This window comes from Rhinopithecus roxellana, chromosome 4 (assembly GCF_007565055.1).
Source record: "Rhinopithecus roxellana isolate Shanxi Qingling chromosome 4, ASM756505v1, whole genome shotgun sequence".
NCBI classification, from domain to species: domain Eukaryota; kingdom Metazoa; phylum Chordata; class Mammalia; order Primates; family Cercopithecidae; genus Rhinopithecus; species Rhinopithecus roxellana.
The window spans coordinates 72,982,928-72,996,315 of NC_044552.1; positions in this window are offsets into that span (position 1 = coordinate 72,982,928).

Below are 13,388 nucleotides of genomic sequence, written 5' to 3' on the forward strand. Positions count from 1 at the left end.
CACTATATATTGAATGTAAAAATTATTACCCTAAACAGGATAAACTTTTGACTCCCCTTTTGTTCATTTGGATTAAGTAGTATAATACTTAATTTTGACATTTGACTCTTAAGATTATGTAACGTAGCTACTTCAGGATGGCCTTAGGCTATTTTTCTGGTAATTTGCTCCATTTCCTGACTCCTCCTTGCAAACAAAATGATAGTGACACTTTATCCTGATTTTTTCTTCTTTTTGGTTTATGCCTGTTCTAATTAAATGTGTATACATAAAGTTAAAAAAAAAAAAAACTGGAATCTAACTTGGAATCTCTCAGAGAACAGAGTCTTCTGTTCCTAGAAGCCCTGCTGGGGAAGAAAGGAAGTGATGTGGTTCAAGGTTGGTACCAAAGTGACCATGTTCTCGGACTGCCCAGGGTCCGGGCGATCCCAAGTGGTAGCAGTAATGACGTCGACCATTCAGTCCCCCACACTCACCTCTTTATCTTCTCTCCCTCTAGTCTCCCCTTACGTCTGTTTCTCTTTCCTTTCTCAAATACAGATTGAGTCCCAGTTACTCTCCCTTGTACTGAAGTGACACAGAAGTGAACAAACATAGACCAAGTCCTCAACCAATCACTGATAGGTTAGACATTATCCTAGGTGTTTATGTCGAATTTTCCTAACAACTCAGAAAATTGGGTTTATTATTCCCATTTTACCAACATGGGATTAAGACCTAGGGCGGTGTCTCAAAGCCTATGCTTATTTCATAGAACAAATGAGTGAACAGAAGCGCCAAGAAGGTAAGTGGCTGATCCATAACCACACAGCTCCCAAGTGGTTTAGCCTTGGTTTGGCTCCAAACTTGCACCCTGCTTAACCTTTTAAATTGGGTGGGGTTGAGAGGTTACTTCACCTCTGGTTCTGTTACCAAACCGAACTTGGGTCCGCTTGCCTAATGCACAGAAAAAGCCAAATACTGACACCCGGATTTTCAGTGAGAGAAAGTGAGACATTTATTGCAGTGAGCAGAGCCAAGGAGAATGAGCAGCTATCGCTTAAGACCCGAACTCCCTGATGGCTTCCAAGCAAGGGTTTTTAAAGGTGGCAGGGTGTGGTGTGTGTGGGGGCGTCTCCAAAGTGAGAGAATTTCTGGAACTTTTAAAATCTATTTCTTGGCTTCAGTCTGCCTGAGATCACTGTGAAGACAGTTGGCATTTTCCATCAGGTGGGAGTCCTGGTTTCTTAAAAACAACTCAAGGACATATGTCAAGACGTTATCTTTAGTTTCTGTAGGGAAACAAACATCTTGTGACTCTGACTTATTTGGGTGGCTATTGTAAAAGTTATTATGATCTTCTCACTTCGTGGGTTATGTATTCAGTTCTCTGATTGCTGGCCACAGGGCTAGCTGGGTGCCTGGGAATTCCCCTTGAAGGACTCCAAATTTTTCCATGCGGGGCAGGAGACAGTGGTTGGGGGAGCCCAGCAGACCCCTAAGATGGTTCACCTGCCTGTCTCAATTCTGGAGACTGAGGAGAGTGAAAATCACCTGGTGACCATTGAACAGGCCCGGGAGATGAAAACTTATCTGAGCAATTCAGAAAGGAGCAAAGACCACCTGGTGACCACCAAACCGGCCATCTGGAGGCAAAACTCCTTATCTGGGGAATTTAGAAGTAATCAAACTTCTCTAGTGTCTAAAGTTGGCACCTTTAAGCTGGGGTGCTGTGGCTCACGCCTGTAATCCCAGCATTTTGGCAGGCTGAGGCAGGCGGATCACTTGAGGTCAGGGGTTCGAGACCAGCCTGGCCAGCATGGTGAAACCCCATATTTGCTAAAAATACAAAAATTAGCTGGGCATGGTGGCACGCTCCTGTAGTCCCAGCTACTCGGGAGGCTGCAGCAGGAGAATCGCTTGAACCTGGGAGGCAGAAGTTGCAGTGAGCCGAGAACTCGCCACTGCACTCCAGCCTGGGTGACGCAGCGAAACTCCATCTCAAAAAATAAATAAAATAAAATAAAATAAAGTTGGCATATTTAAACTTTTAGAGGTTCCAATCCTCTTTCAACTTTTATAAGCAGCTAAAATTTCTATACATCTCCGGAATGCCGTACTGAAACTCATTTTACAACCCTAAGCTCCCACCTTAAAAGGTTCATAAATGCTGGGAAGGAAAATCCACCAGGGTGCGCTCAGTCCTCTCGCTGAGGTGCCCCACTGCACCCTTTTGCAGCGATCTTCCTTTCTACTAAACGTTCCTTTTTCAAACCTGTACTGTTGTCGGTAAATTCTTTTTACCAGCCCTCCAGTGGACCACTTCCCGGTGCCGGGGCTCTGACACCAAGCGCGCAGAGACAGAGGCAGGGAGCCCTCTCTCTGCTGCCCCTTCTCCCTGCTGGTCTCACGAATGCTCTCACCTGAGTTTCTCCTTTTCCATTTCCTCCTTTACGAAGGGCGCAGCTACTCTTCGGAGAGGCGGTTGGGTCCATAGGGTCAGCTGCCTCTTGGAGAGCTGTGTGAGGCGATGAGGGAGCTGAGGGGAAGGAAAGAGAGGGTCCAGTGTACCTCATCTTGGTCCCACACACCGAGGGAAAGGGTTTCAAACAGGACTGGTGGATTGCTAACGCACCGTCCATTTTGAGAAGACTTCTTGTATGGGCGGCAGTGTGCTTCCCCAAAACTCATATGTTGAAGCCCTAACCCGTAACACCTCAGAATGTGACTGTATTTAGAGACTGGATTTCTAAAGAGGCGATTAAGTTTAAAGAGACCATTAGGGTGAGCCCTAATCCAATCTGCCTGCTGTTCATAAGAAGAGGAAATTGAACCTGCAAGGAGCTATCAGGGCCTCGTGCACAGAGGGATGACCGCGTGCAGAGGCCACAAGAGGGCGCCCTCTGCAAGCCAAGGAGAAACCTCAGACGACACCAACCCTGAAGAGGAAATTGATCTTGGACTTCTGGCCTCCGGAAGAGTGAGAAAATACATTTTTGTTTAAGCCAGCCAGTCGTGTGTGTGTGTGTGTCCCTAACAAAGGAATAAAATTTTGTTCTCATGTCCTCAAAAAACTTAGTTCATCTGAAGAACTGAAAGTCTGAGGAATTGCCACTTACAAATACTTTGGTGTGTGTGTGTGTGTGTGTGTGTGTGTGTGTGTGTGTGTGTGTGTGTGTTTGAGACAGGGTCTCACTCTGTTGCTTCAGGCTGGAGTGCAGTGGCACAATCACAACTCACTGCAGCCTCAACCTCCCAGGCTTAAGTGATCCTCCCACCTCAGCCTCCCAAATAGCTGGGACTACAGGCATGTGCCACCATGCCTGGCTAATTTTTTAAATGTTTTGTAGAGACAGGGTTTCACCATGTTGCTCAGGCTGATCTCAAACTCCTGGGCTCAAGCGATCCATCCACCTCAGCCTCCCAAAGTGCTGGGATTACAGGTGTGAGCCATTCTGCCCAGCCAACAAATACTCTTTTGAGGGAGGCAGTCAAGCTGGGCAGTTTCTACAAGTTTTTTTTTTAAACAGAAATCGATCATTTCTCATCTTAGCTTCAAGTAATTACACGAGAGCTGTTCAAACTTGAGCATGCATCAGAATCACCAGAGGGCTTGATAAAACTGAGATTGCTGAGATAAAACTGAGATTGCCACTCCCTGAGTTTCTGATTCAGTAAGTCTGCTGTTAGGCCTAAGAATGTGCATTTCTACAGCGTTCTCAGGTGATACAGATGCTGCAGGTTTGGGGACCATATTTTGAGAGCCAATACATTCTATTTTATTTCTACCATTAATGGTTAATTTTTATGTTGTTTTTTAGAGATAGGGCCTTGCTCTGTTCCCCAGGCTGGAGTGCAGTGGTGCAATCATCATAACCTTGAACTCCTGGGCTCAAATGGACCTCATGCCTCAACCTCCTGAGTAGCTGGGACTGTACACCCAGGCCACCACCACATTTGGCTAATTTTTTTTTTTTTTTTTTTGTAGACACAGAGTCTCGCTGTGTTGCCCAGGCTGACCTCCAACTTCTAGGCTCAAGTGATCCTTCCACCTTGGCCTCCCGAAGTGTTGGAATAACAGGTGTGAGACTGCACCCCAGCCTAATTCCACCATTTATTCGTAAGTGGTTTTTGCTATGTTTAAAACTTCTTGGAGGACACTTAGGAAGCCTTCTTCCCCTGCGTCCTCGAATGAGGAGTGGGGACTGTGAGTCAGGGTGCTCGGCTAGGGGGTTTGGTCCTCCCATTTGGGGCTATTTCCTGGCTCTTCTGACCCTGCCCACCCAGGAGGGTGGAAGAGAGCTGTCTGTGGTCATCTGAAAGGATACCACAGCAGGATGTGAGGGCCCGGGCGACAGGGTAAAGAGCTGCCAGCATGCGTGGCTATTCTGAGGCCTAGAATTTATGTAACTGAAACACAAACTCTCAATCCCTAGGGCCAGAGAGGGATTTGGGTCAATGGGAAGTTGAAAACAGCACGAAAATGAGCCCGAGTAGCTCCGTGCACGTGAAGCAAAACTCAGCCTCTGCATGGGCAGTGTGAAACAGGAAATAATTAAATGTTGTTTGGGGCTCATGTAGTCTGCAGGGTTGGGACATTTACCCAGGAGCCAGCTGGGAACATTTCATAGAACTTCTGACTAATCGAAAAAGCAGCTTATTCCAAAATCAAAAATCAAAGCCATTTTCATTTGGTTGCATGTAAAATGCCCAGTCATATTGGAGTCATCTATTAGAACCCAGGGGTACACACGGGTGCTATAGTTGACTCTTTTGTTAGTAAAGAATTCAATAGTACCCCCTCCTTCCCTCCTCCCCAGAGAAAGCCACTTCTGGTTTGTTTCCTTTCAGACCCTTTTCCATGCATTTGGCATGACTGGTACCTTTGGAACATTTTAACCAAGCTGTGAATTTCTTGAGGGTATCATCCGTTTCTTCATTTTAGTAGGCCCAGTGCCTAGCACATAGTAGGTGCTCAGTAAGTATGTCTCTAATGCACTGAGTAAAGGAAGAAATAAATGAACTAGCTAATTTTCAGGGAGGAGAGTGAGAGTAAGGCAAACAGCTCTAGCTACTAAGAGCCTGGGAACCACAGATGCTTGCTCACATTGTAGTTCATGTTGATGCTAATTTCCTTAAAAAAAAACCCTAACATTTGTATAGTGCATTGCAGTTCATAAAGCATGTTTTCATCATCCCCCTATTCAGGTCTCACCAACTTCTTTGTTGCCAACTTTTACCGGACCTATGGGTCTGAAAGAGAAGCACAGTCCATAGTGTTCCCGTTTTAAGTGTGGCTCTCTCAGAAGCAGGTGTGACAGCTGCCACCCTGCTAAGAGAAAGACATTTCAGTGTCTGCCTCCTAGGGACGGAGCCTCCTGGTGACTCTGAGGATGGCGCAGGACTCTCCCAGCTAACACCACACAGAGGCTCCCCCTCTTCATGCCACCCCTTTGCCAGCTGCAGCCTGTGTGGACCCAGACACTTTTGACCCAGGCTCCAGTGCCCGCACGTCTGATGGCCTGTATTTCAAACTCTAGGCACTCCTGGACATTCCCTCTCCACAGTGTGTGATGTTATTTTTCAGACCCATTTACTGTTGTCCAGTGGCCTGCCAAGACCTTTGAGTGAAGATGCTGACTTCCTCGCCTGCACTCCTTTGTTCTTTTCAAAAACACGTCAGGGTGGAACACACATCCCTTTTGCTTCACCTTCCAGGTTTGCTACCCCTTTAATGCAGAAAGACTGTCTTTTGTGTGTGTGCTCCACAGAAAAGGATCAGTGTCTACCCCTTGTGTTGCTTTTGCATCAAGGATAGCATTCAGTGAAGGTGGCTGGGACTGCCTTGCATTTCAAAACCATTTTAAAAGCAGAAGCTAACTCCGCAGCCTATGCTGCCCCAGTTGGCTTTCCTACATTTCCATCACAGTGAGCCAAGGACAGCCCATGGTCCCCATAAGGAAGGGAGAAGACCAGCACAGGGCGTAAGGCTGCAGGGTCCTTGGTGTCTGCGCTCCAAGTCCCTCTAGCCACCTTCCATGTGGCTCCCCAAAGACAAAATTTCACCATGTTGCCCAGGCTGGTCTCAAACTCCTGGGCTCAAGCAATTCACCCACCTCAGCCTCCCAAAGTGCCGGGATTACAGGTGTGAGCCACTGTGCCTGGCCAACAAATACTCTTTTGAGGGAGGCAGTCAAGCTGAGCAGTTTTTACAAGTTTTTTTTTTTTTTTTTTTTTTTTTTTTTTTTTTTTTAACAGAAATCAATCATTTCTCGTCTTAGCTTCAAGTAATTACCTGAGAGTTGTTCAAACTTGAGCATGCATCAGAATCACCAGAGGGCTTGATAAAACTGAGATTGCTGAGCTCTACTCCCTGAGTTTCTGATTCAGTAAGTCTGGTGTAAGGCCTAAGAATATGCATTTCTACAGTGTTCTCAGGTGATACTGATGCTGCAGGTTTGGGGACCATATTTTGAGAACCAATACATTCTATTTTAATTCCACCATTAATGATTAATTTTTATTTTATTTTTTAGAGACAGGGCCTCGCTGTGCTTCCTAGGCTGGAGTGCAGTGGTGCAGTCATTGTAACCTTGAACTCCTGGGCTCAAATGGACCTCATGCCTCAACCTCCTGTGTAGCTGGGACTGTAGACCCAGGCCACCACCACATTTGGCTAATTTTTTTTTTTTGTAGACACAGAGTCTTGCTGTGTTGCCCAGGCTGACCTCCAACTTGTAGGCTCAAGTGATCCTTCCACCTTGGCCTCCCAAAGTGTTGGAATAACAGGTGTGAGCCTGCACCCCAGCCTAATTCCACCATTAATTTGTAAGTAGTTTCTGCTATTTTTAAAACTTAGCAGAAGCTGCACCTTTCCCTCAGCAACCAGGGAACAGGAAATAACCAAGTTCTCAAGACACCTTCTTATTTAACTACTTAACCAGCGCTAGCTGCATGCAATTTAACACTGAGGAAGACAACTTTCAGGTACCAGGAGTTAGGAGCCAAGGCCCCCGGCAGGCGCCATTTCTTCCATGCAGCCTTCCCTGATTCCCTGTTTGGTGGTGGTTTTCCTTTCTCTCTGCCTCCAGAATGCATTGCCTGCTTCTCCATTAGAGCATTCACTGTGTGTCATCCTGAGTTGTGGGTATGAGTTGTAAGTCTGGCATGTTCTTGTAAACCTCTTACCAGTGAGGACTGTGTCACCCAGGAAAGTGGTGTGCAACACGGTAGGTGCCTGAGGTTTGCTGGATTGAAATGAATTTTACGTTTTAAATGTTAAGTTCTTATCTTTCTATTTCAAACTCTCATCACAGCCAATTCCAGGTGATGCTCTTTCCTGGGTTCCAAACAACACAGGGGCTTACTGGGGTGAAGGAGAGCTCCCCAGCACCTGGGCCCAGGAGCAGCTTGTGGCCTGTGTGGGGTGGGGTGGGGTGGGGCGGGGGTGAGGGGTGTGGGTGGCTGACCTGGTGTCACCTTAGGGCTCTCCACTCTGCAGATGCTCACCCCAGCGGGGCAGTCCAGCGCCATCTTTCTCTGGGATCTGGACCCGCTCAGGGGCTGACTTTCTCTTTCCCTGCCCTTATTTAGAGCAAAGCTCTGTCCTTGCCCTTTCCAGCTTCTGCCACGTGCTGCATGAGGCTTCAGACAGCACAGGTCTGTTTTTAGATTTTGCCTCACGTGTGTGCAGCTAACTTAATGAGCTCTCTATAGGGGTAGCTTTCTTGAGAGACTGTTGCTAAGGGCCAGTCACACGTTTCTCACCGTGTTGTGATGGAAACGTGATTAGATGCTGATCTGTGCTCAGCAGACCCTGCTGGAGTGTCTGGTTGGAGTGGCCTCTTCTACAGGGGCCTGAGGGATTTCACAGGCCCACAGACCCAGCCTTGTGATTTCAGCAAATGGACAAGGGGTGGTAAAATGCAACGGGGTGGAGGGTTTTGGAAGACCTCAGATCCCTATGATTGATGGCACTGATCCACTTCAACAGCTTTGTCTGAGCACTGTCTGTGGTGGGTACCAAAGACGCTGGAGCTCTGTGGCCTCTGCCCTTCAGGAGCATATAAGCAGTTGGGGCAGTGATGGTAGACAGAAAGTGTTAATCAGCAATCTAAGGCTTCCTGGGCCTAAGGGCAGCCGGTTGGGGGTCCTGGTGGAGGGAGAAGCTGGGGAGTAGCCCACTCCAGTGGGCTGGAGTGGTTAGAAAAGTTAGCACTTTAACTGGGTCCTGAAGCACCAGCCTGGAGGATTGGGAGTGGTGAGGATGAAAGGTGAGGGGCCTGCAGCAGGGCTGGAGGCAGAAGTGAACTCATCTGGCAAAATAACAGTGATGACCACCATTCCTTGACCACCCTTTTTGGGTCAGGCTCCTTTCTAGGTGTTTCCTCTTTCTGTCCTCACAACCACCCTGAAAAGTTGGTGCTATGATCCCAAGTTACAGAAGAGAACTGAAGCCTGGAGAGGCTCCATACACCATTCGTTGTCACACAGCTGGGAGGCAGCTGTCCCCAACCTGTGTTGGGATGGAAGGGAGTGGAGGGTGCGCTGCCTGGAAGAGGGAGAGGTCTGGACTGGGGTAGAGAAGGAGGCTTGGCTTTAGGAGAGAGGGAGTCCAGGCTGCAGAGCCAGGGAGTTGCCCTGAGGGGCTTGTCTGGCCACTTCAAAGCTGTGTGAACTTGTGTAAATTTCCCAGCCTCCCCTAGCCTCACTTTCCTCACAGTTGAAAAGGATAACGATACGTATCCACAAGGTAGTTAGTCACAAGGATGAAATGAAATGTGCTGTGTGTGTGTTTGGCACTGTATGACCTATGACAACTGCTATTATTGTTTTATAAATATTATTTATTCTGGTGCATCTTGGGAATAAGGCAGCTTCTGGGAAATCATACCTGGGGCAAAGGCCAGAGCCAGGCCCACCACATGGGTGACCGGTCGCCCAGCCCTTCAGTCCCTCCTGCCTCTGGTCAGGGCTGGGGAGAAAGGAGGATTGTAGATATGACAAATTAGGCCAGGTAGAACAGCAGCTACCCAAAACCTAAGCGTAAGTTGTGAGGTGGTTATTGTCCTCTAATGACAGCAATTACAGGGCCTGCTGGAAGTTTCTCACCAAGCCACCCCCTCCCTAGCTCAGGGTCTCTTCCCCAGCCACTCTCTCTGTCCAGCCTGCTCCTTCCACAGTCTCTGCCAGGTTGGCTCCTTTTTGCCACTGATAAATTTTGACTGTCATTTTCCCAGAGAAGCCCTTCCTGACCATTCCATCTAAAGCTGCCCCCAATTATAGAGCCCTCCACCCAGCTACAACAGAATACTCATTTTTTTCAAATGTACATGGATCATTCACTACAGTAGGCTGTATACTGTTCATAAATCATGTCTCAATAAATTAAAAGGATTGAAATTATGAAGAGTACATTCTTTGACCACAACAAAATTTAAAAATCATTAACCAAGACAAATCTGGGAAATCTCCAAGATTTGGGAATTAAATAATACCTTCCTAAACAAGCCATGGGTCAAACAAGTCATAAGGGAAATTAGAAAATATTTTCAACTGAATTATAATGAAAATACAACATAACAAAATTTGTGGGGTGCAGCTAAAGCAATGCTTTAGGAGGAAAGTGTTAGCTTTAAATGCCTGCATTTAGAAGGAAGAAAGGTCTAAAGTGAACAATCTGCATCCGCCTTAAGCAAAACATACAAATAAATATAAGGAAAAGTGAAGAATGGGAAAGATAGAATGAAATTGATGAAATATAAAATGGATAGTAATAGATAAAATTAATAAAACCAAAGCCTGGTACTTTGAAAGGCTCAATAAAACGGATTAATCTGTAGCTCAGCAAATCAAGCAAAAATTAAAACACAAGTTGACAACACGAGGAATGAAAGAAGAAACATCACAAACATTCTACAGACATCAAAAGGACAATAAAGGGATATTATGAATACTTTTAGGCACTAAGTTTGACAATTTAGAAAATATGACAACCTTTCATTATAATAAAAAGTCTGACACCATTTTTAGATGTTTGACTGCTGAAAGCTTTTAGGCCTCGCCTCTTGCTCTTTCCTTTGTGCCCCACATCTGGACAAGTTGATAGAAAGCCGAAGTGCTGTCTCCTTTGTCACTGGTGGAAGGTTCAAACCATGCAAGACCCTTTCCCCACGTTGCGCAGGAGCCCTCACCCTGAACTACCCCATCACTACCATAATCCCAAACCAGTCTCATTTTTCTACCGTTATATAGCCAAACCAGATTGTGTACTCAGTAAACTGGGTTCCAGCCATCAGGCTATACATTTCCAATAAAAATGCAGACAAGTTGATGGAGGGTGTTTCTAGGGGAGTTTTAAACTTTAAGTAGCACATTATAAATCACCAGCCAAAATATCTCATTCCTATTGTGGCCAAGGGTCAGTTTCATGGCTCCATATGTCTTCAGAAATAAGCATGGAGCTACATAGGCTAGCTTCAAGTTAAACTTACACAAAGAACATCTACAAAAATCCTACATCTCGCAACGTATTTAAGGTGAAAGATAACACTTTAACCTAATGTCAAGAAGAAGGCAACTCACAACTCCAGTGCAATATTATACTGGATTCTACCTGGTGCAATAAGGTAAGAAAAAGAAAAGCCATACAAATTGAAGAGTTGGGAAGTAAAACTGTCCTTATTTGTAGATGTCATGATTGTATATGTAGGATATCCTAAAGAATAAAAAACTGCTAGAAATAAAAATCGAGTTCAGTAGGGTTGCTCAATACAGGGTCAATGTGTAAAAATGAAGTGTATTTTAATATTCTAGCAGCAAACAATTGTATTAGGTTGGTGCAAAAGTTATTGTGGTTTTTGCCATTAAAAGCAATGGCATTAAAAGCAATGGCAAAAACCGCAATAACTTTTGCACCAATAATGGTATGAAAATTTAAAAATAACACCATTTATTTATAACAGTATCCAAAGAGACTAAATAATCAGGTATACATTTAACAAAGCCTATAAACCCTCTATATAGAAAAGAACAAAACGATGTTGAGAGAAATTAAAGGACATTTACACAAATGGATTAGAAATGTCACTATTGTTAAGACGTCAATTCTCCCAAAACTGATGAGCAGAGTCAACAAAATTCAAATCAAAATTCTAACAGGTACTTAAAAAAATAGAAATTCACAAGTTGATTCTAAAATTCACATGAAAATGCAAAATTACCTTGAATAGCTGAAATTACTTTGAAAAAGAACAAATTGGGAGATGTTATACTACCTGCCTAACAAGACAGTAATCAAGACAGGTTAGTATTGGCATAATGATAGTCATAACCATCAGGAAAACAGAATAAATAACCAGAAAGAGATCCACACGTGTGCGTTCATTTGATTTTCAATAAAAACTAAAGTAATTAGATGGGGAAAGGACAGTCTTTTCAGCAGATGATGTTGATATCCATTTGGAAAGAAATGAACCTAGAATCTTATGTCATACCATATGCAAAAATTCAAAATGGATCACAGACCTAAACATAAAAGCTAACATTGTGAAACTTCTGAGGAAAACATAGAAGAAGAAAATCTTTGTGACCTTGGAGTAGACAAAGAATTCTTAGGACACAAAAAGCATACACCATTAACAAAAAATTGAAGTATTGGGCTTATTAAAAACTAAAGGCTTCTACTCTTCAAAATAAATTATTTTAAAAAACGAAAAGGCAAGCCACAAACTGGAAGAAAATATTCTTTATTTATAATATAAATTATATATAAATGTATATTTACATATTAATATAAATATATATTTTACATATTAATATAAAATATATTTATAAATATATATTTATATTTCATATTATATAAATGAAATTATTTGTATTCACAAATATTTATATGTATCAAATATATTTGTGAATATTTTGTGAATATCTAAATCCATCTAAAATAATAAAAGGCTTATATTCCGAAGACTCAAGAAGATGATGAAAAACCCACTGAAAAAATGGCAAAGCTTTGAACAAGCATTTCACAAAGGAAGATATACAAAAGGCCAGTAAGCACATGAAAAGATGCTCAAAGTTATTAGTCATCAGGGAAATACAAATTAAATACACAATGAAATACTATGACACTCTAAAACGGCTAACATTGAAAAATAAACTGACAATATAAACTATTAGCAAGGATTTGAAATTACTGGAACTCATACATTGCTGAAGGGCGTGTAAAATGGTATTATCATTATGGAAAAGTCTGGCAGTTTCTTAATGAAATTAAATATATACTTACCATATGACCCAGCAATTTCAGTCCTGTATATTTGGCCAAAAGAAATGAAAATATATGTCTGCAAGAAAGATTTTCATGCAAATGTTTATAGTAGCTTTATTCATACATGCCCCAGATTGGAAACAGCACAAATGTCCAACAGATGAATATTTAAACAAAATGTAGAGCATCCATAGAGTGGACTACTACTCAGCAGTACCAATAATCCAACTTCTAATGTAGACAATATATTGCTTTTATTTGTATGAAACTCTACAAAGCTAATTTATGGTGACAGAGATCAGATAAGTGGTGATGGGGTAGGGGATGGGGGCAAAGGATTGACTGGAAAGGCACTTAAGGGAATTTTTGAACTGATGCTGAAAATTGCTATATCCTGAATGGGGGTGATTGTTCCACAGGTGTATACCTTTGTTAAAACTTATAGGTCTGGCCGGGCGCGGTGGCTCAAGACTGTAATCCCAGCACTTTGGGAGGCCGAGACGGGCGGATCACAAGGTCAGGAGATCGACACCATCCTCGCTAATATGGTGAAACCCCGTCTCTACTAAAAACAAAAAACTAGCCGGGCGAGGTGGCGGGCGCCTGTAGTCCCAGCTATTCGGGAGGCTGAGGCAGGAGAATGGCGTAAACCCGGGGGGGCGGAGCTTGCAGTGAGCTGAGATCCGGCCACTGCACTCCAGCCTGGGCGACAGAGCAAGACTCCGTCTCAAAAAAAAAAAAAACAAAAAAAAACCCCAAAACTTATAGGTCTAAATCTAAAACCAGTGCATAAAGTTGGTGTTTAAAAAATGTTAATATCCTTTTTTTTTTTTTTTTTTGAATAGCTGAAATTATTTGTTTGTTGCCCAGGCTGGAGTGCAATGGTGCAATCTTGGCTCACTGCAACCTCTGCCTCCCAGGTTCACACCATTCTCCTGCCTCAGCCTCTCGAGTAGCTGGGACTACAGGTGCCCACCACCATGCCTGGATAATTTTTTGTATTTTTAGTAGAGACGGGGTTTTACTGTGTTGGCCAGAATGGTCTCGATCTCCTGACCTTGTGATCCACCAACCTTGGCCTCCCAAAGTGCTGGGATTATAGGCATGAGCCACCGTGCTTGGCCAATATCCTACTTTT